Source organism: Lepisosteus platostomus, chromosome 5 (assembly GCF_059453375.1).
Source record: "Lepisosteus platostomus isolate fLepPlt1 chromosome 5, fLepPlt1.hap1, whole genome shotgun sequence".
NCBI classification, from domain to species: domain Eukaryota; kingdom Metazoa; phylum Chordata; class Actinopteri; order Semionotiformes; family Lepisosteidae; genus Lepisosteus; species Lepisosteus platostomus.
The window spans coordinates 9344448-9370457 of NC_142615.1; the positions used below are offsets into that span (position 1 = coordinate 9344448).

Here is a 26010-nt window from a genome sequence, read left to right on the forward strand (position 1 = left end):
CAATATATATCGTTCGGTTACCAAATCGCTAATCAGTGTTATTACCCACTGTTACTCTAAACTCGGAAGTAAATACATTACTCATGAATTAAATTGATAACAACTTGTGTTGAGGTACAATTGAATTCTCGAGACACAATGTGGAACATGGGGTTTACTTATCCACTGTGTATGGATTTGGAATTTCCCGGCACGAACACCAAACCAGCTGACAGGCTCTGTTGCAGCCTCTGTTCCAGCGGTCACACCTCTTGCAGGAGCAACAGCAACCTGAGCTTTTCCGGGGGGAATCTCCCATCCGGGTGCCGGCTAGGCTCACACCTGCTGGGCTGCCGTGGGTGAGCCCAGTCGAGAGTCGCAGGGTGAGATCTAGTCACCGGGGAGAAACGATACAAGCGAAGGATTACTCGGCTCCCAGCACTTGAAAAGACCGACAAATGACTCGTTCCCGCCGGAGCTGAATGTACCTGCATGTGTCGTGTCGTCTACTTCCCCCGCCCCGCTGTGTTTGCTGTATTGTCTTTGAAGCCGGCCCCTGAGACGAGACGGGCTGTTCCTGTGCCCCAATTAACACTTTACAGGTGCCATTCCCCGGCATTGTGGCCATTGACGGTGGTCACACGCGATAAGATAAGGTGGAGGAGAGCGGGGCATGCCCAGCGCCAGACATTCAAGGAGGGGGCTGTGCGAGGTGAAGTGAGGTGCGACACGCCGGAGCCCCGACGCTGCTAATGCGGAGCACTTGTTGAACTGGCATTGAAAGGACGTGTGTGCACGGAGCGAGCCTTCCCTGCGGCGGAGCGTGGAAACTTTCTCCCCGCGCTGCAGGAGTTGTGTGCGCTGCAGCGGTGCCGAGAGAACAACACAGAAGGCAGCAGGCTCTGGAGAGCAGGTAAGAGACGGAGCCTTGTCGGCAGGCGAGCAGGCCCGTTTTTGGAAATTGCTGAAAAGGCACCGGTGTTTGTTCAGTGTGTGGCAGGCGCACGATGGGAGCTTGCGTAGCGATCTGCCGGTCTGGTGTTATGCAAATGAGGCCGAATTGCGTCCCGGGACATGCTGCGAATGCGCAATGGCGACTGCAGATGTGTAGGAAACGGCGCGCTCGTTTTCTCGTTTTGCCCACCCTTTTGAGTGTTAGTGTGGCGTGTGAGTATGCGAAAGAGTGGGCCCAGCAGGAGGCGGTGGCGTGCGGGGCGAGGAGCTGGCCTAGGCTGTGTGCTTTGTGCTGTGGGTGCGGGCCGCTTGCAGGGGCTTGTACAGCTCATACTTACCTGGCAGGGGAGATACCTTGATCAAGAAGGAGGTTCACCCAGAGCGAGGCTCGGCCATTGCACTCCGGCTGTGCTGACACCTGCAAATTCCCCAAATGTGGGAATCTCGACTGCATAATTTTTGGTAGTGGGGGACTTCGTACGCGCTCTCCCCTGATGTGCTTGGTCCAATATCAGTTACGGAAGAGTAACGACACCACGAGCTGCGATAGGATCCCAGTTCGAAAGGAGTCGATGCCACTGCTGGTTCCCGGTTTCTTTTAGTTAGAGGTCCGGAGAAGCATTTCAAGCTGGTTACACTACTTCTTCCGGACATTCGTTCCCTTTTCAAAGTCAGTCGTTTTGCTGTAGTCTGCATTATTTAGGCTGATTATCGAGGTTAGCCTTTATTTGGTCATGGGGGCCTCGGTACTGTATGCTAATTCTCAAGACAGTTTCACCCGTTTTCTGATTGCTAGGTTCTGTACCAGTGCAGACATGTCAAACAGTGAATGGCTGTACCTCTATTGTATCCGTGCTCAATGAATGAAATCAGTAATAAATTAATATATGTATAGTTATACGAAAAACAAGTGGTTTATCGACTCATCTTCAGTTGCAGATTTAGAGGCAGCTTCGATATTCGTTTTACAAACGGGTTTTTTTTTTATATGGGTCACACACATGCCATAGCAACAAAACACCTCTAGAGATGAGGCTATAGATCACCTTTCCATCCTCCAGGTTTTCCTCCCAAAGCCTACGGTACCAATGGCGACCTCTGCTGGCCGAGAGAGTAAAAGCTTGCAGCACCTGGTATTCCCAGGTGGTCTCTCACCCAAGTACTAACCAGGCCCAACCATGCTTAGCTTCCGAGATCAGACAAGATCGGGCACTTGTCTGCGGGACTGAAGGATCGTTCATATGCAACTCTTTGGAAAGGAGCCTCTTTCCAAATCGCATTGCGTACCTGGATGTTGGCGAATGTGCTCCCTTGTGTTGGCTTGTCCTGCACTGGAGGAGCACAAGGCAAGTCTTCACAAGACAAAAACCTCCAGTGTGTTTTCAGAGTGCTGTGTACTGGAGGTTGGCTGGGAGAGAAGGTCACACACTGTATTATTATTATTGAGAGACAGGCTCACTGTCTGTTCCTCAGGCTAGGACAGGAAGTCACACACTGTATTATTATTATTGAGAGACAGGCTCTGTCTGTTCCTCAGGCTGGGACAGGAGATCATAATCTGCTTTATTATTATTGAGAGACTGGCTCACTCCTGTCTGTTCCTCAGGTTGGGACAAGAGATCACACACTGTATTATTATTATTGAGAGTCTGGCTCACTGTTCCCCAGGCTGGGACAGGAGATCCCACACTGTATTATTATTATTTAGAGACAGACTCACTGTCTTTTCCTCAGTCTGGGACAGATGGTCACACACTGTGTATTATTATTGAGACAGGCTCACTGTCTGTTCCTCAGGCTGGGACAGTAGATCACACTGTATTATTATTATTAATATTATTGAGAGTCTGGCACACTGTTCCCCAGGCTGGGACAGAAGATCACACACTGTGTTATTATTGAGAGACAAGCTCACTGTCTGTTCCTCATTCTGGGACAGGAGATCACATAGTTTATTAATATTATTGTTGAGAGACATGCTCACTGTCTATTCCTCTGGCGGGGGCAGGAAATGACACACTGTATTATTAGTTTTGAGAGACAGGCTCAGTGTTCCCCAGGCTGGGACAGGAGATCACACACTGTATTATTATTATTATTATTATTATTGAGATACAGGCTCACTGTCTGTTCCTCTGGCTGGGACTTGAGATCACACACTGTTCTATTATTATTGAGAGACAGGATCACTGTCTGTTCCTCAGGCTGGGACAGGAAATGACACACTGTATTATTATTATTGAGAGACAGGCTCGCTGTCTGCTCCTCAGGCTGGGACAGGAGGTCACACACTGTATTATTATTATTATTGAGAGACAGGTTCACTGTCTGCTCCTCAGGCTGGGACAGGAGATCACACACTGTATTATTATTATTGAGAGACAGGCTCACTGACTGTTCCTCAGGCTAGGACAGGAAGTCACACACTGTATTATTATTATTATTGAGAGACAGGCTCACTGTCTTTTCCTCAGGCTGGGAAAGGAAGTCACACACTGTATTATTATTATTGAGAGACTGGCTCACTCCTGTCTGTTCCTCAGGTTGGGACAGGAGATCACACACCGTATATGTTACGGATTCGGTAAGAGAAACCGAAACCAGTGAGAGAACCCACTTGCAGGAGCTGACAAAGCCTAGCCGTGATCCAAAGAAAGCCGTAGTCGAAGAAACGAGCCGAGAGTCCAGGGGAAGCCAGAGATCCAAAAGGGAACGAGTTACCGAAGTCAAAGCGTGATCCAAAATCGTAGACAATAGAGCAATCCGATAGTCCAGGGGTAGCCAGAGATCCAAAACAGAGCGTGAGTAACGAAGCCAAGCCGTGATCCGAAAAGCTGTAGTCAAAAGGGGAAAAACCGTAAACCGAAAGCCAAGAAGAACACTAGGTAGAAGAAGGAGTAGGGCAACCAGGAAGCTCGAAAGGGAAACCAATACTGAGCAAGGAGGTAGGGAAAGACAGGTGCTTAAGTAGGATGAGACGGGGGTGTGGTGGTGAATAGGAAAACTGATAGGAAAACTTATTATTATTAGGATTATTATTGAGAGACGGGCTGACTGTCTGTTCCTCAGGCTGGGACAGGAGATCACACAGTTTATTCATATTATTGTTGAGAGACATGCTCACTGTCTGTTCCTCTGGTTGGGGCAGGAAATGACACACTGTATTATTATTATTGAGAGACAGGCTCGCTGTCTGCTCCTCAGGCTGGGACAGGAGATCACACACTGTTGTAGTGTGCTCTCACGAGGCACCAGTTCTGTAGGGGTTTGGGCATTTACGGGGACAATTATTAATTGTGGCAATAAATCACAAAATTGATTCTTTTAATGGTCTTAGAATCCAACCATGCGATATAACTCAAAAAACGCACACACAGGTACTAATATACGAGGATACATTTATTAATATATGGAATATGCATGTAAACCTAACAGATCTTATCGTAAAGGTTATCAGAATACAAAAGATATATATTCATTCAGTTACAGTTACACATATCAAGAGGACATACGTTCAGTATATCATTCATTTAGACCGTTTCGTAATTGAACTTGTTTAAAACTTCTACATTAGATACTCAAAACAAGAACATAACTCTTAGGAATTAAATTGATATCAACTGGTTGGGATAACAATTGAATTCTCGAGCAGTAATGCAGTGAAGTGGAATACTCATTCAATCTCTGGGGATTTAGGTCTCTTGCGGGCTCAATGTCTCCGTGCATGGCTGTGCTGTGTGGCTTGAGACGTTGCGCTGCTGATGCTCTCTGAAGACCGGCTAGTTAGTTTTGGCTGAAACTAGCGAAGTTTGTGCACAGGAGAAAAGATGACTGTGGGTCCCAGCAGGTCAGGAAGAAGACCAGTTCGTTCCTGATGAAGCGATAGTTCTGAATAGTGATTCAGCTGTCCAGAGTTCCGACCTGTTCACGAGGCTTGCTGCTGGTGCTAACCTCGGGTGGATCCTTTGGTTACTCTCTGGCTACCTCCGCTCTCGACTCTTAGAACAAAGCAAAGTTCTGGCACTCGGACACACTGGCCGTTCCGTGGTTGTCCAGGCTGAGTCTCAGGATGGTCAGGAGGCGCGCTGCGAGAATGTTCTGCTCTTGGGAGCCTTTCTGCTCCTGGGCCGTCCCGCCCTGGAATTATGTCACAGCCCTGGAATTCTCCTTTGAATTCCCTTTAGAATAGTCTTGGAGCTTTGTGTTGCCTGTTTTTACCTGGAGGAACTTCAGCTCGTTTATTGGATGAAAGTTTCATGGGCATCAGAGACCCACGTGGGTTACTCTGCCCTACCAGTCCCTGATTGGTTGATCAAGGTGAGATATGAGTCACTTACTCCTGACACTTAGGAATGCAGTCCAGATGTCCATCTGGCACTCCCTAGACAGATAGGCGCCAATGGATGCCCATTGATCATGATAGCCAGGCTTAGCTAAATGCATTCCCATTTGGGAGCTGTCCCTTATCAAAAGAAAACATCTTTAAATCAGCCTGCCTGAATAGCTTCTCTGTGGCTGCACCACAGAGATGAAGAGAGAGATGGGGCCTCATTTGGGAAAGCACAGCAACACTTAATTCTGTCTTATTAACAAGCATTGCCGCTACAATTAGTAGGAAGAAAGATACAATGTTTTGAAAATGTAATATGTTTTAAAGGATTAAAGGGAAAAGAAATACTTTATATACGCAAACTAATTCAACTGAGCTCCTCTAAACAATATCGCCTGAAGAATTGCCAAAGCACAGTGTATGAATTTGGGTGACACTGGGGGAAAAGGATCACAACATTGAAAACCACAAGGCTTATTTTCAACAGCAAAATTTGTGCTTGAAAACATTTGACAAAAAAAGGAATATTACACGCACGGAAACCAATATTTACCACTAGGATAGAATGCAGCATAGAACAGTTGGATAGAAGGTTAGTGTAACTCTATAGTGCATCACAGAGGTCAGTCTCTTCCCCCTCATTATGCAGGCTGACTTCACTGTCCTCCAGCGATAGTCAGCTGTAATCACTGATGCAGACATGATGTTAATACTCTGACAGCATCTTGGCTGATTTGGTTAAAGTGTTTTCCTATTAAACAGGAGATTCTGCGTTCAAATCCCAGCAGTGTCTTTCTTCCTGTCTTGTCTTACAAAATGTTTCACTATGGATGATTACATGCAGCTTGATTTTGTTTAATGCAAGTTTTCATTCCCTTTCTGATGGCTCTCTACAGTAATTTTAAAAGTACTAATCGGGATGGATTACTGTACATATCCTCAGTAAAGGGGAATATATAAGTAGTGACCAACCAAATTGCATTTTTGTGTGAAACACATTTCAGAAAATTGAAAACCAATTTTTTAAAACTCACAATAACAAGACATAGGCAAAACATAAGTTCACTTTCACTTTATGCATATTTACCACAACCTTGCCTTCTGATCATAAAAAGTCTTAATTTTAATATAGCAGTTTTAAATGGAACATTCAGAACATGGCATATGAGAATATATGGTTAACCGAGGATGAGCAAAGGATGATTGCACTTTCTGCTTATTGCTATGAACCTACCCCTGGTTATAAAAATGTCTCAAAATTCTGACACTGAGGTGTGAGACACAATGTAACAGGCTCTCATAATCCCGAAATACAAGAAATTTTACTGTAGCGTTTTATAAATTTGACCCTGTGAACATTGCATGTCCCTCCTTCCTCATTACCAAAACATCTCAATGTCTCGGCATTATGTACATTTGTAATTACAACACTTCACTGTTTCATTTATGAGTTGTGACATTGTGAACATGGCATGTTAAAGTATATAGAAAATCTAGATCAGAACAGGCTAAATGCAATTCCTAGTGATTTATCATTTTCTTACTTTCTAAATGAAAAAAATATTTTTTCAGTGATTATGACACTTCAGTATGACATAAAATATGCTTCAATGACAGAATAAATAATAATAATAATAATAATAATAATAATAATAATAATAATAATAATAATAATAAATAAATAATCATGGAAAAAATACCCAAAGTGGACATTCATAGTTGTGATTATAGGAATGTTAGATATCGGGTGGGTAGATGCGTCAGCATGCGTAGGCTGCAAAGGAACAAGTAAAGGACTATTCCTGCTGAAAAGAGAAGAAAAGAATCACAATGTTTCGGCTGTGGAGCCTTCTTCAGGTGTGAGAAAGACAGGGCAGTAAGCAAAGGTAATTTTCTTTTTATCTTTGCTGAGTGCAGTTTATCGCTGATGTCAACATCAAAGACATTAAGGAGTTTTTACGGCTAACAGCTCCACATCAACTTCCTTTCATAACTAACCTCATCAGATCCTTCAACTCCCAACTCTTCCAGTTTCTCACTTCAGAGAAGGATAAAAAACTCAATCATCCTCTACAGAGAAAAACCATCAACACCCTTATCACCTCCACCAATCCTAACCTTGGACTACACCCTCTGACCTTTCCCTTTCACCCCTTTGCATCCTCAGCTAACATATTTTAACAGTACAACAAAATTACAATAGATTGTACAGTATTTATGTTTAAAATTAAAGTAAATGTGTCAAAATATCGAAGTCCAAATGCACGGTGCTAATGTAACAATGCTTGCAAGTTCCTTAACAAATCTGCATTGTATTTTTAAAATATTTCAGCAGAGGATGCAACGGGGGTATAAATGACGACTCGACTTTTCTTGGGTGAATATGGTTTTCTGGGGAGTTGCGACGTTGGACATACAGTGACTGGACATTTCCCGGTGATTCTGACACGTGTTAAGGACTCGCATTTCCTGCAAATATTAAAATGGTAAAGGTTTCGCTGAGAAATCCAATCGACCTTTGCGAAGACAATGTTTACATCGCAAAAGAAACCTGTCCCTAGGTGGACTGGAACCACCAACCTTTCAGTTAACAACCAAACACGCCACACAGAGGGAATGGTGGGTCCGTGTCTTGCATCACAACTTTCCGGTAAAAAAAAAACCTTTTTTTGCCAGCTGGTAATATTTCTTCTGCACTGATAATCAAGAATTGAATTTAATTTCTCGCAAGCTGTGTGAATTTCTTGAAATACAAGTTTCCCAGAAAGGGTATAAATACATGCATTTAACGAAATCAAGCCCTTTGTGACAGTCCGAAACGGTACGTTATGATAGAAGAAGATAGGAAAAAAAACATGACTGGGATTTTAAGCTACGTGACCTACGGTACCAGACTGGGGTAAAGTTAGCATGAAGTTCAAAAACGATTTTGGCACGCCTGTAGCATTTACACGAAACCTCTAAGAATCGCGAGAATACTTGTGTATAAAACACATTGTGAATGCTTTCTCAGCCTTTACTTTTTCATTTATATGACATTTTTTTGACCAAGCACGAATATTCTTTTGTCCATATCTTCGCAACGGAAGCACAGAACGCCTTCAAACCAAATACATTTTAAAGACCACGACATGTGGATATTTCCACAGCCTCTACATCAAAGTATCAGTGAGCTAATTATCTTTTTTTAAACCTCCGGTTTTTCATCGATGCGTAATTACGCACTTACTGGAACCCGGGGGACCGCTGCATACACAAGTTCACAACACGAGAAATACTGTTCAATACGGCTTCATGCGAAAAACCCATATATGACTATAGGCAACAGAATAGTGCAGTCTCCAATTACTCAGACTGTAAGCACGCAAATAAAGCTTTGTCTGAATTCTAAAACCCTTCCTTTACGTCCTGTTTTCATTCAGGTAAGAGTCAACTATATGCACAATACTACTGACAGCAGGAAGACTAAAATATTCTTTACTCAGCAGCTAATTAAAAACAGCTCCCATGATGTTCAAACCGATTTTTTACACAGAACACTGACACAGCTTTGCGTTCTGAATCTCTTTTTCTCGTGCGTTTATTTAATGTGGCACAATGCACTGGGATAGGGGTATTCTGTTCACAAACCAATAACATTTAAACCACAGCAACCACAATGCTGCAAGTAAGTGTTTTGCACGCTAAGCAGAGAGCGATGTCTTCCTCGTTAGTATAGTGGCAAGTATCCCCACCTGCTACGCGGGAGACCAGGGTACATCAGGACATGCATTGAAGTGAAAGCAGGAAGCGCTGCGACATCCACTGTGCAGATCCCGCCACACTAAGAGGTGAGTGGGTCTGTTCGATCACAGCGCTAGGCGAATCCCCAAACAGTGTGCGTGGCAACAAACGAAACGGGCCTGTTTCCGCTCAGTTTCGATCCGGGGAAATAGGGCCCAGTAGTGGCGGTATCTGTACAGTGCATGTCGCAGCGCTTCAATGTGCTTCCTGATGTCCTACCCCGTGAAAAGAAAAGACAGCGTCCGCAGCAACAACAGCTCAGGTCTCTGCACAGGAGCTAAGCTGCCCCCATCTCCTCTGCTCTGCGGCTCCTGCGGAGCAGAGTCCTGCCTGGAGCCGTGTTTGCAGGCGGCGGCTCCCCGCGCTCTGTCTGTGCGTCGTGTCCAAGAGCTCCTGGGAGGAAGAGCGAGCCCTCCCACTCGGGGGCTTTTCCACGGTCTGTGTGAGGAGGGGCGGGTGTGTCCAGTAGCTTATCGAGCGGAAGCCTGGGGCGGCGGAGAGCTGTGATCGTGCAGACCTTGAGGTGTCACCTCTTTGTCTGCTTTCCCGCCCCCCCTCCGCCCAAGCTCTGCTCCAAAGTAGCCCGGCAACCCCTCACACCTGCACGTGTCACAACCTAAGGTGCGGTCATGAGACACCCATGGGGTGCCGTTCTGTTCTTGCTAATTGTTTCCTGCCCGTTGCAGGCAGGAGTCCATGCGAGGAAGATGCGCTGGACAGAGCTCAGAGGGCGCAGCTGGGTGGCTTTCCTTCTGAGTGACGTTCCTGCAACACTCTCCCGCTCCTCTTGGTGCGCTCATGCCGCAACACAGGAAGGCTGGAGCAGGTGGCTGTATGCTCTCTGCACCGCCGAAATAGCTCAGCTGGGAGAGCGTTAGACTGAAGATCTAAAGGTCCCTGATTCGATCCCGGGTTTCGGCATTCTATTTCATCGCGCCCTTTGTTCCTCTCTCCAGCGCCCCCTGCTTAAGGTGTCGCTTCCCTTTCTCAGCCCGAAACGCAAGCGAGACACCAGCAGCGGTCCCTGCAGGTTTCCGTAGTGTAGGGGCTATCACGTTCGCCTAACACGCGAAAGGTCCCCGGTTCGAGACCGGGCGGAAACAGCCTCGTTTTGCACGCTCCTGTACTTCACAGAGGTCTTGAGCGACCGGTCATTTGTTCCCAATGTATTTCCGGTGCCTTCGTGCACTCTTGTACCAAACGCACGTTCCTTCTGTACGCGGAGCCGATCATTTGCAATTGGGCTGTGCCGACAGACCAGGACGAGCTCTGTCGGCTCAAAAGCAGCGCAGGACCTGCAAGAACAACAGAAAGATTAGCATCCAGCGGGGGCCTCTTAGTGAGCCCAAGAGCTCATCAAGAATCGGCTCCAGCAACAGGGCTGGGCGCATTGTTCCATTCTCCGCCCACTCTTGGTGTAAACAAGTCCCTCCTGGTCTCTGCTTGAAATGCACTTTCCTGCGTTTGCTTTGGTGTAACTGGCTTCCCCTGCATGGGCAAATGTGAAGAAGATCCTTAGTAAGTCATTGAAGAAAACCGAGAAGAGGTCGGAATGGCCTCTGTCGTTCATCAACGATCCAGTCAGGCAGTACTCCTCTGTAAAGCGCCGTTCGTTCACATCGATTGGCTTTTTTTTTGCCTTCATTCGTGCGAGTAGTAAAAGCAGACGCCCCTATTCTGCCGTGACCCGGATTCGAACCGGGGTTGTTGCGGCCACAACGCAAAGTACTGACCACTATACGATCACAGCGAGTTACCGAGACACACACGGCAGGGCGGAAAGGGCTGTGCTCTCTTCGTGTGACATAATTCGGAAAAGTCCTGACGTTGCATTTCAACTGAGCCCCAGTATACATCGACCCTTCGACACTCTGAGTGACAACTCTCTTGCGTGTTTTCTCATATTTATGTAGTTTGCTTGCATGATGCCGGGAACAGCATGGTTGTTCGCTGCCATATAGTCTAGCGGTTAGGGTTCCTGGTTTTCACCCAGGCGGTTCGACTCGGTTTTGCCTCCTGCTTTCCAAAAGATCAGCACCTTGTACGAAAGAGCCGCATTAAAACTACTCGAACGTGCAAAACGTGCGAGAAGAGGGGGCGCTTGTTTCCAACCGAAACTTCTCGCGTGTGAGACGAGCTGATTATCGCTGTGGGAGGGTTACTCTGGTAGACAGGGCTGACCTTCGGCAATAGGATTTATAGTCTCCAAGATGATATTTGCACTTTCTGGAGAGGCGATTTTCTCCACTTCAGTAGCCTGATTTTGTCGATTGCGTGGAGAGGGCTGTAGAATGTGGCGCCGCCTTTCCTGCTCCGTCCATGACAGGCGTGCTGGTCTCTGGAGAGACAGCACAGTCCATCAGCGCACTCCAATAAAGGCACTGGAAGCAGCTGAATCGCATTGGCGAAGCTCAGCACTGGGCCGCTGGGCTCGTCTTACCACCGTTTCCGTAGTGTAGTGGTTATCACGTTCGCCTCACACGCAAAAGGTCTCCGGTTCAAAACCAGGTGGAAACAGACATCTTTTGTCGCCAGGCACAAAAGGGGATTGGGGATTCGCCTAGCGCTGTGATCCAACAGACCCACTCACCTCTTAGTGTGGCGGGATCTGCACAGTGCATATCACAGCGCATCCTGCTTTCACTTCAATGCGCGCCCTGATGTACCACAGTCTCCCGCGTGACAGGTGGGGACAGGTGACAGGTCCTATACTAATGAGGAAGACATCGCTCTCTCCGACCCCCGGCATCGTGTCCCGACCCACCGTGCTGGAAGCCGACGCGTGCTGTGATTCCTTTACGGAGCAGAAATGACAACCGAGGAGCCGAGAGATCATTTCAGCATTTCGCGTCTGAACGGAAAACACAAACGACCAACTCGGAATGACTTGCCTTTGACGCTTTTCAAAGCGTTCTTTGTGCACGACGACTGCGCCGCCTAGCAGATACAAATGGGTTGTACAACTTTGAACTAGCAAATGTTTTTTATTTGTCTTTTGTCTTTTAAATGTCTTTTAGCCCAGTTCGATCTGTCTCCCAGAATCACCAGGGCGCACACACACACACCCGTGCCGTTGAAGTGCTCTGCTTCATTTCTAAGGGCAACTCAACATTCACTCCTACCCCGAGTGCAGAAAAGACAGCGTCCGCAGCAACAACAGCTCAGGTCTCTGCACAGGAGCTAAGCTGCCCCCATCTCCTCTGCTCTGCGGCTCCTGCGGAGCGGAGTCCTGCCTGGAGCCGTGTTTGCAGGCGGCGGCTCCCCGCGCTCTGTCTGTGCATCGTGTCCAAGAGCTCCTGGGAGGAAGAGAGAGCCCTCCCACTCGGGGGCTTTTCCACGTTCTGTGTGAGGAGGGGCGGGTGTGTCCAGTAGCTTATCGAGCAGAAGCCTGGGGCGGCGGAGAGCTGGAGGGTGGGTGTCAGGGCCATACGACACTTCTTTACGCAGGGAGTGGCAGGGGTGGGATGTCAGGGCCTGACGATACTGCTTTACGCAGATAGTGGCGGGGGTGGGATGTCAGGGCCATACGACACTTCTTTACGTAGAGAGTGGCGAGGGTGGGATGTCAGGGCCTGACAACACAGATTAACGCAGATAGTGGAGGGTGGGTGTCAGGGCCATACGACACTTCTTTACGTAGAGAGTGGCAGGGGTGGGATGTCAGGGCTTGACGACACTGTTTTATGCAGAGAGTGGAGGGGTGGGTCTCAGGGTTATACGACAATGCTTTACGCAGAGAGTGGTGGGGGTGTGATGTCAGGGCCATACGACAGTGCTTTACACAGAGAGTGGCGGGGGAGGGATGTCAGGGCTTGACGACACTGCGTTATGTAGAGAGTGGAGGGGAGGGTTTCAGGGCCATAAGAGACTGCTTTATACAGAGAGTGGAGGGATTGGTGTCAGGGCCATATGACACTGCTTTACACAGAGAGTGGCGGGGGTGGGATGTCAGGGCCTGACAACACAGCTTAACGCAGAGAGTGGAGGGGTGGGTGTCAGGGCTAGACGACACTGTTTTATGCAGAGAGTGGAGGGGTGGGTCTCAGGGTTATACGACAGTGCTTTCCGCAGAGAGTGGTGGGGGTGTGATGTCAGGGCCTTATGACAGTGTTTTACACAGAAAGTGGCGGGGGTGGGATGTCAGGGCCTGACAACACAGCTTAACGCAGAGAGTGAAGGGGTGGGTGTCAGTGCCTGAAGATACTGCTTTTCGCAGAGAGCGGAGGAGGTGGGTTACGACAGTGCTTTCCACTGAGAGTGGTGGGGGTGGGATGTCATGGCCATAAGACACTGCTTTATGCAGAGAGTTGAGGGATTGATGTCAGGGCCATACGACAGTGCTCCACTCAGGCTTCTGCTTGAATTTGTACTCCTCCTCTCTCTCCCTACCTCTACCTCTCCCTCTCTCTACCTCTCTCCCTACCTCTCCCTTTTCCCCTCCCTACCTCTCTCCCTACCTCTATTTCAATTCAAGGTGCTTTATTAGCATGACCGATGGGTACAATCAGTGTTACCAAAACAAATAAAAATAATAAAATTAACATGGAACCAAACAAGAAATAGAAGTAAAATAACATCTACAGACATGTTACAGACATTTACAACAAAGACATATTATAAAATATTAACATATACTGTAGGTGGCTGGAGCATTATTGGGAGACAGACTCACTGTTCCTCAGGCTGTGACAGGAGATCACATACTGGGCTGCCAGATCAACTGAGTTCCCTCCTCCCTCTCCCAGTAGGATTGGGACCCGTTGTGGTTTTGGCAGGTGTGGGAACTCTGAGATTAGATTTCTGAATTTCGGGAAGAATGTTTCTCTAATCCCAGAGTATCTGTCACAGTGCAGTAGGGAGTGCACCTCTGTCTCTATTTCTCCCTGCTGGCAGTGGGAGCACAGCCTGTCCTCTCTGGGCAGCCAGGTCTGCCTGTGTCGCCCAGTTTCTATGGCCAGGTTGTGGTCACTGAGCCTGTACTTCGTCAGGGTCTGTTTCTGTTTGTTATTTGTTATTTTGGTCAAATATTCGGCTAGTGTGTATTGTCTGTTTAAGGTTCTGTAGCATTCCAGTTTATGTTGTGTTTGTGTGTGTCGCAGTGTGTGAGATATTGCTGTTTGATCTGTGCTGTGATGTGGTTGAGTCTGGGTTGTGGTGCTCTACCTCTCTCTCTCTGTGGGGCCAGCAGGGGGTGCTCACCCTGCGGTCTGTGTGGGTCCTATTGCCCCAGTATAGTGACGGGGGACACGATCTGGCCCACCAGCGACGAGCAGGTTACCAGATCTTGACAAAGGGGGCAACTCTTAGTCGTATGAGCTTAGTCACACATCGCAGCGATTAAAAAAACAAAACAAACATATTATGTCCGTTACTAACAACTTTTTTTTCCAACATTGAAAGTCTCTTTCCTGGGTGATTTTCTACCGCGCCTGGGGCTCTTCATTTCTCCTCGGTGTCTCATCACAGGCGGATTTGAAACAGACCACAGAACTCTCATCCTGCATCACCAATCTTACACAGGTGGGACGGAGCTGGATTTCTGTCTGGAAAATAAACTCCAGAGTGAGAGAGAGCAGAGAGGGGTAGGGAGAGGTAGAGCGGTAGAGAGGTAGAAAGAGGGAGAGAGGTGGAGGGCAAGGGAGAGGGAGAGAGGTGGAGAGAGAGGGGGTAAGGGAGAGAGGGAGAAGTAGAGAGAGGGAGAGGTAGAGGTAGGGAGGAGGAGTACAAATTCAAGAAGGGGAAAATCCACAACACAACACAGGCATCAGCATGCGTGGGCTACAAAAGGAACAAGTAAAATGTTTCTTCTGGGCTGAAAAGAGAAGGAAGGAAAACACACCGTTGCGGCGCTACGACACGAAGACGCCGAACCATTTAAGCACAGCAAACCCAACCTGTTCTCACAAGTTGCTTGCGCTTCAGGCGAAATAAAAGCTGCTGAGCTAAATCAGGAAAGCGGTAACTATTAGGACTGCTCACTGTTCCTCAGGCTGGGACAGGAGAGCACAAACTGTATTATTATTATTGAGAGACAGGCTCACTGTCTGTTCCTCAGGCTGGGACAGAGGATCACACACTGTATTATTATTATTTAGAGACAGGCTCACTGTCTGTTCCTCAGAGTTTGACAGGAGATCCCACACTGAATAATTATTATAGAGAGACAGGCTCACTGTATGTTCCGCAGGCTGGGTCAGGAACTCACACAGTATTATTATTATTATTGAGAGAACGTCTCACTGTCTGTTCCTCAGGCTGGGACAGGAGATCACACACTGTATTATTATTATTGAGAGACAGGCTCACTGTCTGTTCCCCAGGCTGGGACAGGAGATAACACTGTATTATTATTATTGAGAGTCTGGCTCACTGTTCCCCAGGCTGGGACAGGAGATCCCACACTGTATTATTATTATTTAGAGACAGACTCACTGTCTTTTCCTCAGTCTGGGACAGATGGTCACACACTGTGTATTATTATTGAGACAGGCTCACTGTCTGTTCCTCAGGCTGGGACAGTAGATCACACTGTATTATTATTATTAATATTATTGAGAGTCTGGCACACTGTTCCCCAGGCTGGGACAGGAGATCACACACTGTATTATTATTATTGAGAGACAGTCTCACTGTCTGTTCCTCAGGCTGGGACAGGAGATCACACACTGTATTATTATTATTATTATTGAGAGACAGGCTCACTGTCTGTTCCCCAGGCTGGGACAGGAGATAACACTGTATTATTATTGAGAGACAAACTCACTGTCTGTTCCTCAGGCTGGGACAGTAGATCACACTGTATTATAATTATTGAGAGTCTGGCTCACTGCTCCCCAGGCTGGGACAGGAGATCCCACACTGTATTATTATTATTTAGAGACAGACTCACTGTCTTTTCCTCAGTCTGGGACAGGTGGTCACACACTCTGTATTATTGGAGAGAGGGAGAGAGGGGCTCACTGTCTGTTCCTCTGACTGGGGCAAGAAATGACACACTGTATTATTAGTATTTAGAGACAGGCTCAGTGTTCCCCAGGCTGGGGAACTGTCTGTTCCTCTTGCTGGGACAGGACATTCCACACTGGATTATTATTATTGAGAGAAAGGTTCACTGTCTGTTCCTCAGGCTGGGACAGGAGATCACACACTGTATTATTATTATTGAGAGACAGGCCCTCTGTTCCTCAGGCTTGGACAGGAGATCACACTGTATTATTATTCTTGAGAGACAGGCTCACTGTTCCTCAGGCTGGGACAGGAGATCCAACACTGTAGTATTTTTATTGAGAGACAGGCTCACTGTCTGTTCCTCAGGCTGGAACAGTAGATCACAGTATATTAGCATTATTATTGAGAGTCTGTTTGGCTCACTGTTTGTTCCTTAGACTGGGACAGGACATCCCACACTGGTTTATTATTATTGAGAGACAGGATCACTGTCTGTTCCTCAGGCTAAGACAGGAGATCACATACTGTATTATTATTATTGAGAGAGGCTTACTGTTACGGACGTCCAAAGGGACTAACCGTGGGGAGCAGGAGAGCGGAAAAAGACCCATATGCGAAGCGGCGAGACAGGAAAAAGGCCCGGGCTCATTAGTGCAAAGAGTTCAGGAATCCCGTATAGAAACCAATGCCCTCAGGGAGCGGACGTGGGGCGCCCTGGTGTTAGGCGGGTCTCAGGACATCTGAACGTCAATGCTGAGCGAGGACTGAGTGCAAGACCCGGAAATATATAGCCCAAGGGAAAGAGAGGGACAGGAAGAACAGCAGACTGGAAACTAGGGACAGGACAGAGAAGGAGCGCCCTCTGGCTGCAGAGGGCGTGACATTTACTGTCTGTTCCCAAGGCTGGGACAGGAGATCACACACTGTACTTTTATTATTGAGAGACAGGCTCACAGTCTGTTCCTCAGGCTGGGACAGGAAATCACACACTGTACTTTTATTATTGAGAAACAGGATCACTGTTCCTCAGGCTGGGACAGGGGATCACACTGTATTATTATTATTGAGAGACAAGCTCACTGTTCCTCAGGCTGGGACAGGAGATCACACTGTATTATTATTATTGAGAGTCTGGTTCACTGTTCCCCAAGCTGGGACAGGAGGTCACACACTGTATTATTATTATTGAGAGACAGGTTCGCTGTCTGTTCCTCAGGCTAGTACAGGAGATCAACCACTGTATTATTATTATTGAGATACAGGCTCACTCTGTGTTCCTCAGGCTGAGACAGTAAATCACACTGTATTATAATTATTGAGAGGCTGACTCACTGTTTCCCAGGCTGGGACAGGAGATCACACACTGGATTATTATTATTGAGAGACAGGCTCACTGTCTGTTCCTCTGGCTGGGGCAGGGAATCACATACTGTATTATTAGTATTATTGAGAGACAGACTCGCTGTCTGCTCCTCAGGCTGGGACAGGAGATCAGACACTGTTGTAGTGTGCTCTCATGAGGCACCAGTTCTGTAGGGGTTTGGGCATTTACTGGGACAATTATTTTTGTGGCAGTAAATCACAAAATTAATTCATTTAATGGTCTTAGAATCCAACCATGCGATATAACTCAAACAACGCACACACAGGTACTAATACACGAGGATACATTTATTAAGATATAGAATATGCATGCAAACCTAACAGATCTTATCGTAAGGGTTATCAGAATACAAAAGATATAAATTCATTCAGTTACAAAGAGTTACACATATCAAGAGGACATAAGTTCGGTATATCATTCATTTAGAACTTTAGAAGTTTTCAACTTCGACATTAGATACGCAAAACAAGTACATAACCCTTAGGAATTAAATTGATATCAACTGGTTGGGAGCAGTAATGCAATGAAGTTGAATACTCACTGCCGCTGGGCCTGTATTCTCACCGTTTCCATAGTGTAGCGGTTATCACGTTCGCCTCACACGCGAAAGGTCCCCGGTTCGAAACCTGTAGAATTCTCCGCTCTTGTAGAATTCAGGAAACAGTCTCTTTTTGCACGCTCCTGTACTTCACAGAGGTCTTGAGCGACCGGTCATTTGTTCCCAATGTATTTCCGGTGCCTTCATGCACTCTTGTACCAAACGCACGTTCCTTCTCTACGCGGAGCCAATCATTTGCAATTGGGCTGTGCCGACAGACCAGGACGAGCTCTGTCGGCTCAAAAGCAGCGCAGGACCTGCAAGAACAACAGAAAGATTAGCATCCAGCGGGGGCCTCTTAGTGAGCCCAAGAGCTCATCAAGAATCGGCTCCAGCAACAGGGCTGGGCGCATTGTTCCATTCTCCGCCCACTCTCGGTGTAAACAAGTCCCTCCTGGTCTCTGCTTGAAATGCACTTTCCTGCGTTTGCTTTGGTGTAACTGGCTTCCCCTGCATGGGCGAATGTGAAGAAGATCCTTAGTAAGTCATTGAAGAAAACCGAGAAGAGGTCGGAGTGGCCTCTGTCGTTCATCAACGATCCAGTCAGGCAGTACTCCTCTGTAAAGCGCCGTTCGTTCACGTCGATTGGCTTTTTTTTGCCTTCATTCGTGCGAGTAGTAAAAGCAGACGCCCCTATTCTGCCGTGACCCGGATTCGAACCGGGGTTGTTGCGGCCACAACGCAAAGTACTGACCACTATACGATCACAGCGAGTTACCGAGACACACGCGGCAGGGCGGAAAGGGCTGTGCTCTCTTCGTGTGACATAATTCGGAAAAGTCCTGACGTTGCATTTCAACTGAGCCCCAGTATACATCGACCCTTCGACACTCTGAGTGACAACTCTCTCGCGTGTTTTCTCATATTTATGTAGTTTGCTTGCATGATGCCGGGAACAGCATGGTTGTTCGCTGCCATATAGTCTAGCGGTTAGGGTTCCCGGTTTTCACCCAGGCGGTTCGACTCGGTTTTGCCTCCTGCTTTCCAAAAGATCAGCACCGTGTACGAAAGAGCCGCATTAAAACTACTCGAACGTGCAAAACGTGCGAGAAGAGGGGGCGCTTGTTTCCAACCGAAACTTCTCGCGTGTGAGACGAGCTGATCATCGCTGTGGGAGGGTTACTCTGGTAGACAGGGCTGACCTTCGGCAATAGGATTTATAGTCTCCAAGATGATATTTGCACTTTCTGGAGAGGCGATTTTCTCCACTTCAGTAGCCCGATTTCGTCGATTGCGTGGAGAGGGCTGTAGAATGTGGCGCCGCCTTTCCTGCTCCGTCCATGACAGGCGTGCTGGTCTCTGGAGAGAGAGCACGGTCCATCAGCGCACTCCAATAAAGGCACTGGAAGCAGCTGAATCGCATTGACGAAGCTCAGGGCTGGGCCGCTGGGCATGTCTTACCACCGTTTCCGTAGTGTAGTGGTTATCACGTTCGCCTCACACGCGAAAGGTCCCCGGTTCGAAACCGGGCGGAAACAGACCTCTTTTGTCGCCAGGCACAAAAGGGGATTGGGGATTCGCCTAGCGCTGTGATAGAACAGACCCACTGGACCCACCTCTTAGTGTGGCGGGATCTGCACAGTGCATGTCACAGCGCATCCTGCTTTCACTTCAAGGCGCGTCCTGATGCACCCCAGTCTCCCGCCATGACAGGTGGGGACAGGTGACAGGTCCTATACTAACGAGGAAGACATCGCTCTCTCCGACCCCCGGCATCGTGTCCCGACCCACCGTGCTGGAAGCCGACGCGTGCTGTGATTCCTTTACGGAGCAGAAATGACAACCGAGGAGCCGAGAGATCATTTCAGCATTTCGCGTCTGAACGGAAAACACAAACGACCAACTCGGAATGACTTGCCTTTGACGCTTTTCAAAGTGTTCTTTGTGCACGACGACTGCGCCGCCTAGCAGATACAAAGGGGTTGTACAACTTTGAACTAGCAAATGGAAGAGGGCTAAGCCCCCTCTCTTTTAGCCCAGGTTCGATCTGTCTCCCAGAATCACCAGGGCGCACACACACACACCCGTGCCGTTGAAGTGCTCTGCTTCATTTCTAAGGGCAACTCAACATTCACTCCTACCCCGAGTGCAGAAAAGACAGCATCCACAGCAACAACAGCTCAGGTCTCTGCACAGGAGCTAAGCTGCCCTCATCTCCTCTGCTCTGCGGCTCCTGCGGAGTGGAGTCCTGCCTGGAGCCGTGTTTGCAGGCGGCGGCTCCCCGCGCCCTGTCTGGGCGTCGTGTCCAAGAGCTCCTGGGAGGAAGAGAGAGCCCTCCCACTCGGGGACTTTTCCACGGTCTGTGTGAGGAGGGGCGGGTGTGTCCAGTAGCTTATCGAGCGGAAGCCTGGGGCGGCGGAGAGCTGTGATCGTGCAGACCTTGAGGTGTCACCTCTTTGTCTGCTTTCCCGCCACCCCTCCGCCCAAGCTCTGCTCCAAAGTAGCCCGGAAACCCCTCACACCTGCACGTGTCACAACCTAAGGTGCGGTCATGAGACACCCATGGGGTGTCGTTCTGTTCTTTCTAATTGTTTCCTGCCCGTCGCAGGCAGGAGTCCATGCGAGGAAGATGCGCTGGACAGAGCTCAGAGGGCGCAGCTGGGTGGCTTTCCTTCTGAGTGACGTTCCTGCAACACTCTCCCGCTACTCTTGGTGCGCTCATGCCACAACACAGGAAGGCTGGAGCAGGTGGCTGTGGGCTTTGCGCACTGCCGAAATAGCTCAGTTGGGAGAGCGTTAGACTGAAGATCTAAAGGTCCCTTGTTCGATCCCGGGTTTCGGTATTTTGTTTCATCGCGCCCTTTGTTCCTCTCTCCAGCGCCACCTGCCTAAAGTGACGCGTCCCTTTCTCAGCCCGAAACGCAAGCGAGACACCAGCAGCAGTCCCTACAGGTTTCCGTAGTGTAGCGGCTATCACGTTCGCCAACACGCGAAAGGTCCCCGGTTCGAGACCGGGCGGAAACAGCCTCGTTTTGCACGCTCCTGTACTTCACAGAGGTCTTGAGCGACCGGTCATTTGTTCCCAATGTATTTCCGGTGCCTTCGTGCACTCTTGTACCAAACGCACGTTCCTTCTGTACGCGGAGCCGATCATTTGCAATTGGGCTGTGCCGACAGACCAGGTCGAGCTCTGTCGGCTCAAAAGCAGCGCAGGACCTGCAAGAACAACAGAAAGATTAGCATCCAGCGGGGGCCTCTTAGTGAGCCCAAGAGCTCATCAAGAATCGGCTCCAGCAACAGGGCTGGGCGCATTGTTCCATTCTCCGCCCACTCTCGGTGTAAACAAGTCCCTCCTGGTCTCTGCTTGAAATGCACTTTCCTGCGTTTGCTTTGGTGTAACTGGCTTCCCCTGCATGGGCGAATGTGAAGAAGATCCTTAGTAAGTCATTGAAGAAAACCGAGAAGAGGTCGGAGTGGCCTCTGTCGTTCATCAACGATCCAGTCAGGCAGTACTCCTCTGTAAAGCGCCGTTCGTTCACGTCGATTGGCTTTTTTTTGCCTTCATTCGTGCGAGTAGTAAAAGCAGACGCCCCTATTCTGCCGTGACCCGGATTCGAACCGGTGTTGTTGCGGCCACAACGCAAAGTACTGACCACTATACGATCACAGCGAGTTACCGAGACACACGCGGCAGGGCGGAAAGGGCTGTGCTCTCTTCGTGTGACATAAATCGGAAAAGTCCTGACGTTGCATTTCAACTGAGCCCCAGTATACATCGACCCTTCGACACTCTGAGTGACAACTCTCTCGCGTGTTTTCTCATATTTATGTAGTTTGCTTGCATGATGCCGGGAACAGCATGGTTGTTCGCTGCCATATAGTCTAGCGGTTAGGGTTCCCGGTTTTCACCCAGGCGGTTCGACTCGGTTTTGCCTCCTGCTTTCCAAAAGATCAGCACCGTGTACGAAAGAGCCGCATTAAAACTACTCGAACGTGCAAAACGTGCGAGAAGAGGGGGCGCTTGTTTCCAACCGAAACTTCTCGCGTGTGAGACGAGCTGATCATCGCTGTGGGAGGGTTACTCTGGTAGACAGGGCTGACCTTCGGCAATAGGATTTATAGTCTCCAAGATGATATTTGCACTTTCTGGAGAGGCGATTTTCTCCACTTCAGTAGCCCGATTTCGTCGATTGCGTGGAGAGGGCTGTAGAATGTGGCGCCGCCTTTCCTGCTCCGTCCATGACAGGCGTGCTGGTCTCTGGAGAGAGAGCACGGTCCATCAGCGCACTCCAATAAAGGCACTGGAAGCAGCTAAATCGCATTGGCGAAGCTCAGCGCTGGGCCGCTGGGCACGTCTTACCACCGTTTCCATAGTGTAGTGGTTATCACGTTCGCCTCACACGCGAAAGGTCCCCGGTTCGAAACCAGGCGGAAACAGACATCTTTTGTCGCCAGACACAAAAGGGGATTGGGGATTCGCCTAGCGCTGTGATCGAACAGACCCACTGGGTGACTCTTAGTGTGGCGGGATCTGCACAGTGCATGTCACAGCGCATCCTGCTTTCACTTCAAGGCGCGTCCTGATGCACCCCAGTCTCCCGCGTGACAGGTGGGGACAGGTGACAGGTCCTATACTAACGAGGAAGACATCGCTCTCTCCGACCCCCGGCATCGTGTCCCGACCCACCGTGCTGGAAGCCGACGCGTGCTGTGATTCCTTTACGGAGCAGAAATGACAACCGAGGAGCCGAGAGATCATTTCAGCATTTCGCGTCTGAACGGAAAACACAAACGACCAACTCGGAATGACTTGCCTTTGACGCTTCTCAAAGCGTTCTTTGTGCATCGAACAGACCCACTCACCTCTTAGTGTGGCGGGATCTGCACAGTGCATGTCGCAGCGCTTCCTGCTTTCACTTCAATGTGCTTCCTGATGTCGAGTCGACTGCCGTGCGGAGGCTCTGAAAGCGAGAGCAATGAAAAGGTGCACGACGCTGTGAAAGAAAACAGAGAAGTGAAAGGCAGTCATTTCTCTAAGGAGGTGAAAGAAAAGCTACTCCCCGTCGGGGAATCGAACCCCGGTCTCCCGCGTGACAGGCGGGGATACTGGCCACTATACTAACGAGGAAGACATCGCTCTCTCCAACCCCCGGCATCGTGTCCCGACCCAGCATGCTGGAAGCCGACGCGTGCTGTGATCCCTTTACGGAGCAGAAATGACAACCGAGGAGCCGAGAGATCATGTCAGCATTTCGCGTCTGAACGGAAAACACAAACGACCAACTCGGAATGACTTGCCTTTGACGCTTTTCAAAGTGTTCTTTGTGCACGACGACTGCGCCGCCTAGCAGATACAAAGGGGTTGTACAACTTTGAACTAGCAAATGGAAGAGGGCTAAGCCCCCTCTCTTTTAGCCCAGGTTTGATCTGTCTCCCAGAATCACCAGGGCGCGCACACACACACCCGTGCCGTTGAAGTGCTCTGCTTCATTTCTAAGGGCAACTCAACATTCACTCCTACCCCGAGTGCAGAAAAGACAGCATCCACAGCAACAACAGCTCAGGTCTCTGCACAGGAGCTAAGCTGCCCTCATCTCCTCTGCTCTGCGGCTCCTGCGGAGTGGAGTCCTGCCTGGAGCCGTGTTTGCAGGCGGCGGCTCCCCGCGCCCTGTCTGGGCGTCGTGTCCAAGAGCTCCTGGGAGGAAGAGAGAGCCCTCCCACTCGGGGGCTTTTCCACGGTCTGTGTGAGGAGGGGCGGGTGTGTCCAGTAGCTTATCGAGCGGAAGCCTGGGGCGGCAGAGAGCTGTGATCGTGCAGACCTTGAGGTGTCACCTCTTTGTCTGCTTTCCCGCCCCCCCTCCGCCCAAGCTCTGCTCCAAAGTAGCCCGGCAACCCCTCACACCTGCACGTGTCACAACCTAAGGTGCGGTCATGAGACACCCATGGGGTGTCGTTCTGTTCTTGCTAATTGTTTCCTGCCCGTCGCAGGCAGGAGTCCATGCGAGGAAGATGCGCTGGACAGAGCTCAGAGGGCGCAGCTGGGTGGCTTTCCTTCTGAGTGACGTTCCTGCAACACTCTCCCGCTACTCTTGGTGCGCTCATGCCACAACACAGGAAGGCTGGAGCAGGTGGCTGTGGGCTTTGCGCACTGCCGAAATAGCTCAGTTGGGAGAGCGTTAGACTGAAGATCTAAAGGTCCCTGGTTCGATCCCGGGTTTCGGCATTTTGTTTCATCGCGCCCTTTGTTCCTCTCTCCAGCGCCACCTGCCTAAAGTGACGCGTCCCTTTCTCAGCCCGAAACGCAAGCAAGACACCAGCAGCAGTCCCTACAGGTTTCCGTAGTGTAGCGGCTATCACGTTCGCCTAACACGCGAAAGGTCCCCGGTTCGAGACCGGGCGGAAACAGCCTCGTTTTGCACGCTCCTGTACTTCACAGAGGTCTTGAGCGACCGGTCATTTGTTCCCAATGTATTTCCGGTGCCTTCGTGCACTCTTGTACCAAACGCACGTACCAAACGTACCAAACTCTTGTACCAAACAGACCAGGACGAGCTCTGTCGGCTCAAAAGCAGCGCAGGACCTGCAAGAACAACAGAAAGATTAGCATCCAGCGGGGGCCTCTTAGTGAGCCCAAGAGCTCATCAAGAATCGGCTCCAGCAACAGGGCTGGGCGCATTGTTCCATTCTCCGCCCACTCTCGGTGTAAACAAGTCCCTCCTGGTCTCTGCTTGAAATGCACTTTCCTGCGTTTGCTTTGGTGTAACTGGCTTCCCCTGCGTGGGCGAATGTGAAGAAGATCCTTAGTAAGTCATTGAAGAAAACCGAGAAGAGGTCGGAGTGGCCTCTGTCGTTCATCAACGATCCAGTCAGGCAGTACTCCTCTGTAAAGCGCCGTTCGTTCACATCGATTGGCTTTTTTTTTGCCTTCATTCGTGCGAGTAGTAAAAGCAGACGCCCCTATTCTGCCGTGACCCGGATTCGAACCGGGGTTGTTGCGGCCACAACGCAAAGTACTGACCACTATACGATCACAGCGAGTTACCGAGACACACGCGGCAGGGCGGAAAGGGCTGTGCTCTCTTCGTGTGACATAATTCGGAAAAATCCTGACGTTGCATTTCAACTGAGCCCCAGTATACATCGACCCTTCGACACTCTGAGTGACAACTCTCTTGCGTGTTTTCTCATATTTATGTAGTTTGCTTGCATGATGCCGGTGAAGTGGAAATCTAATAAGTAAATTGATTCTTAAAAATGTAGAGAGCTTTGAAAAAATATATTGGTGCTTTTAGATAATATATTTCAAGGATGTAACTGCTGTGCTACAGTGCGTGCAGAATTTTAGAAAACAGTTCGTCAACAAAGTACACTGTTTAGGTTAGTTTAGAAGACAATGTACCAAAACAATATATGCTGTCTGGGTCATTCGAATTAGCTGAAAGTAACTGATAAGCTTTGAATAACAAATCTAGTTTTTCTTCTCTCGCTCTATGATGTAATCTGTTTTCTCTTAGAGAAAGGGGAAGTTTTAGAAGGGACCAAGTGCTGAACTTTTTTACAGCGCAACGTCTTATAAAAACCCTGTACTGCTTGTAACAAATTGAGTCTCTGGTTGCACTTTGCAGGGCTCCCAAAATTGCAATATTGAAATAAAGACCTTACTCAGGTGAGAACTCTCTCTTGTGGCTTCCTTGATAGTTATATTTCCATGACAATTTGGGGGCTCGTCCGGGATCACAAACCTGAGCGCGAACGGCTGCTGAAACTCCATCCGGACCCGGACAATTTTAGCAAATTGGACGAACCTCGGAGGATAAACTGTTTATCCTTCCAGAGACGCGTCTGGAGAATTGGCAGCTGTCTGACGTCAGTAAGTGATCCTTTAAAATTAATAGTTATATTTCCATGACAAGAGAAAAACCAACAACACCCCTACCACCTCCACCAATCCTAACCTTGTTTTTACTATACCCTCTGACCTTTCCCTTTCACCCCTTTGCATCCTCAGCTAACATATTTTAAAATTACAATAGACTGTATAGTATTTATGTTTAAAATTAAGGTAAATATGTCAAAATATCAAAATCCAACTGC

At 48.8% G+C, this 26010-nt stretch overlaps 9 non-coding genes across 9 annotated transcripts; 5 read left to right on the forward strand and 4 right to left on the reverse strand.

Annotated features, from left to right (window-relative positions):
* Window positions 1-1263: 1263 nt before the first annotated feature.
* Window positions 1264-1427, forward strand: LOC148663185 (U1 spliceosomal RNA). The gene has a single exon (XR_015938704.1). It is a non-coding gene; the product is annotated as a U1 spliceosomal RNA (small nuclear RNA).
* Window positions 1428-10076: 8649 nt separating this feature from the next.
* Window positions 10077-10149, forward strand: trnav-aac (transfer RNA valine (anticodon AAC)). Its single transcript has one exon. It is a non-coding gene; the product is annotated as a tRNA-Val (tRNA).
* Window positions 10150-10724: 575 nt separating this feature from the next.
* On the reverse strand, window positions 10725-10796 carry trnah-gug (transfer RNA histidin (anticodon GUG)). Its single transcript has one exon. It is a non-coding gene; the product is annotated as a tRNA-His (tRNA).
* A 7819-nt stretch (window positions 10797-18615) lies between these two features.
* trnah-gug (transfer RNA histidin (anticodon GUG)) lies at window positions 18616-18687 on the reverse strand. The gene has a single exon. It is a non-coding gene; the product is annotated as a tRNA-His (tRNA).
* A 694-nt stretch (window positions 18688-19381) lies between these two features.
* On the forward strand, window positions 19382-19454 carry trnav-cac (transfer RNA valine (anticodon CAC)). Its single transcript has one exon. It is a non-coding gene; the product is annotated as a tRNA-Val (tRNA).
* Window positions 19455-22972: 3518 nt separating this feature from the next.
* trnad-guc (transfer RNA aspartic acid (anticodon GUC)) lies at window positions 22973-23044 on the reverse strand. The gene has a single exon. It is a non-coding gene; the product is annotated as a tRNA-Asp (tRNA).
* A 1022-nt stretch (window positions 23045-24066) lies between these two features.
* trnaf-gaa (transfer RNA phenylalanine (anticodon GAA)) lies at window positions 24067-24139 on the forward strand. The gene has a single exon. It is a non-coding gene; the product is annotated as a tRNA-Phe (tRNA).
* Window positions 24140-24248: 109 nt separating this feature from the next.
* trnav-aac (transfer RNA valine (anticodon AAC)) lies at window positions 24249-24321 on the forward strand. The gene has a single exon. It is a non-coding gene; the product is annotated as a tRNA-Val (tRNA).
* Window positions 24322-24879: 558 nt separating this feature from the next.
* On the reverse strand, window positions 24880-24951 carry trnah-gug (transfer RNA histidin (anticodon GUG)). Its single transcript has one exon. It is a non-coding gene; the product is annotated as a tRNA-His (tRNA).
* Window positions 24952-26010: the final 1059 nt, after the last annotated feature.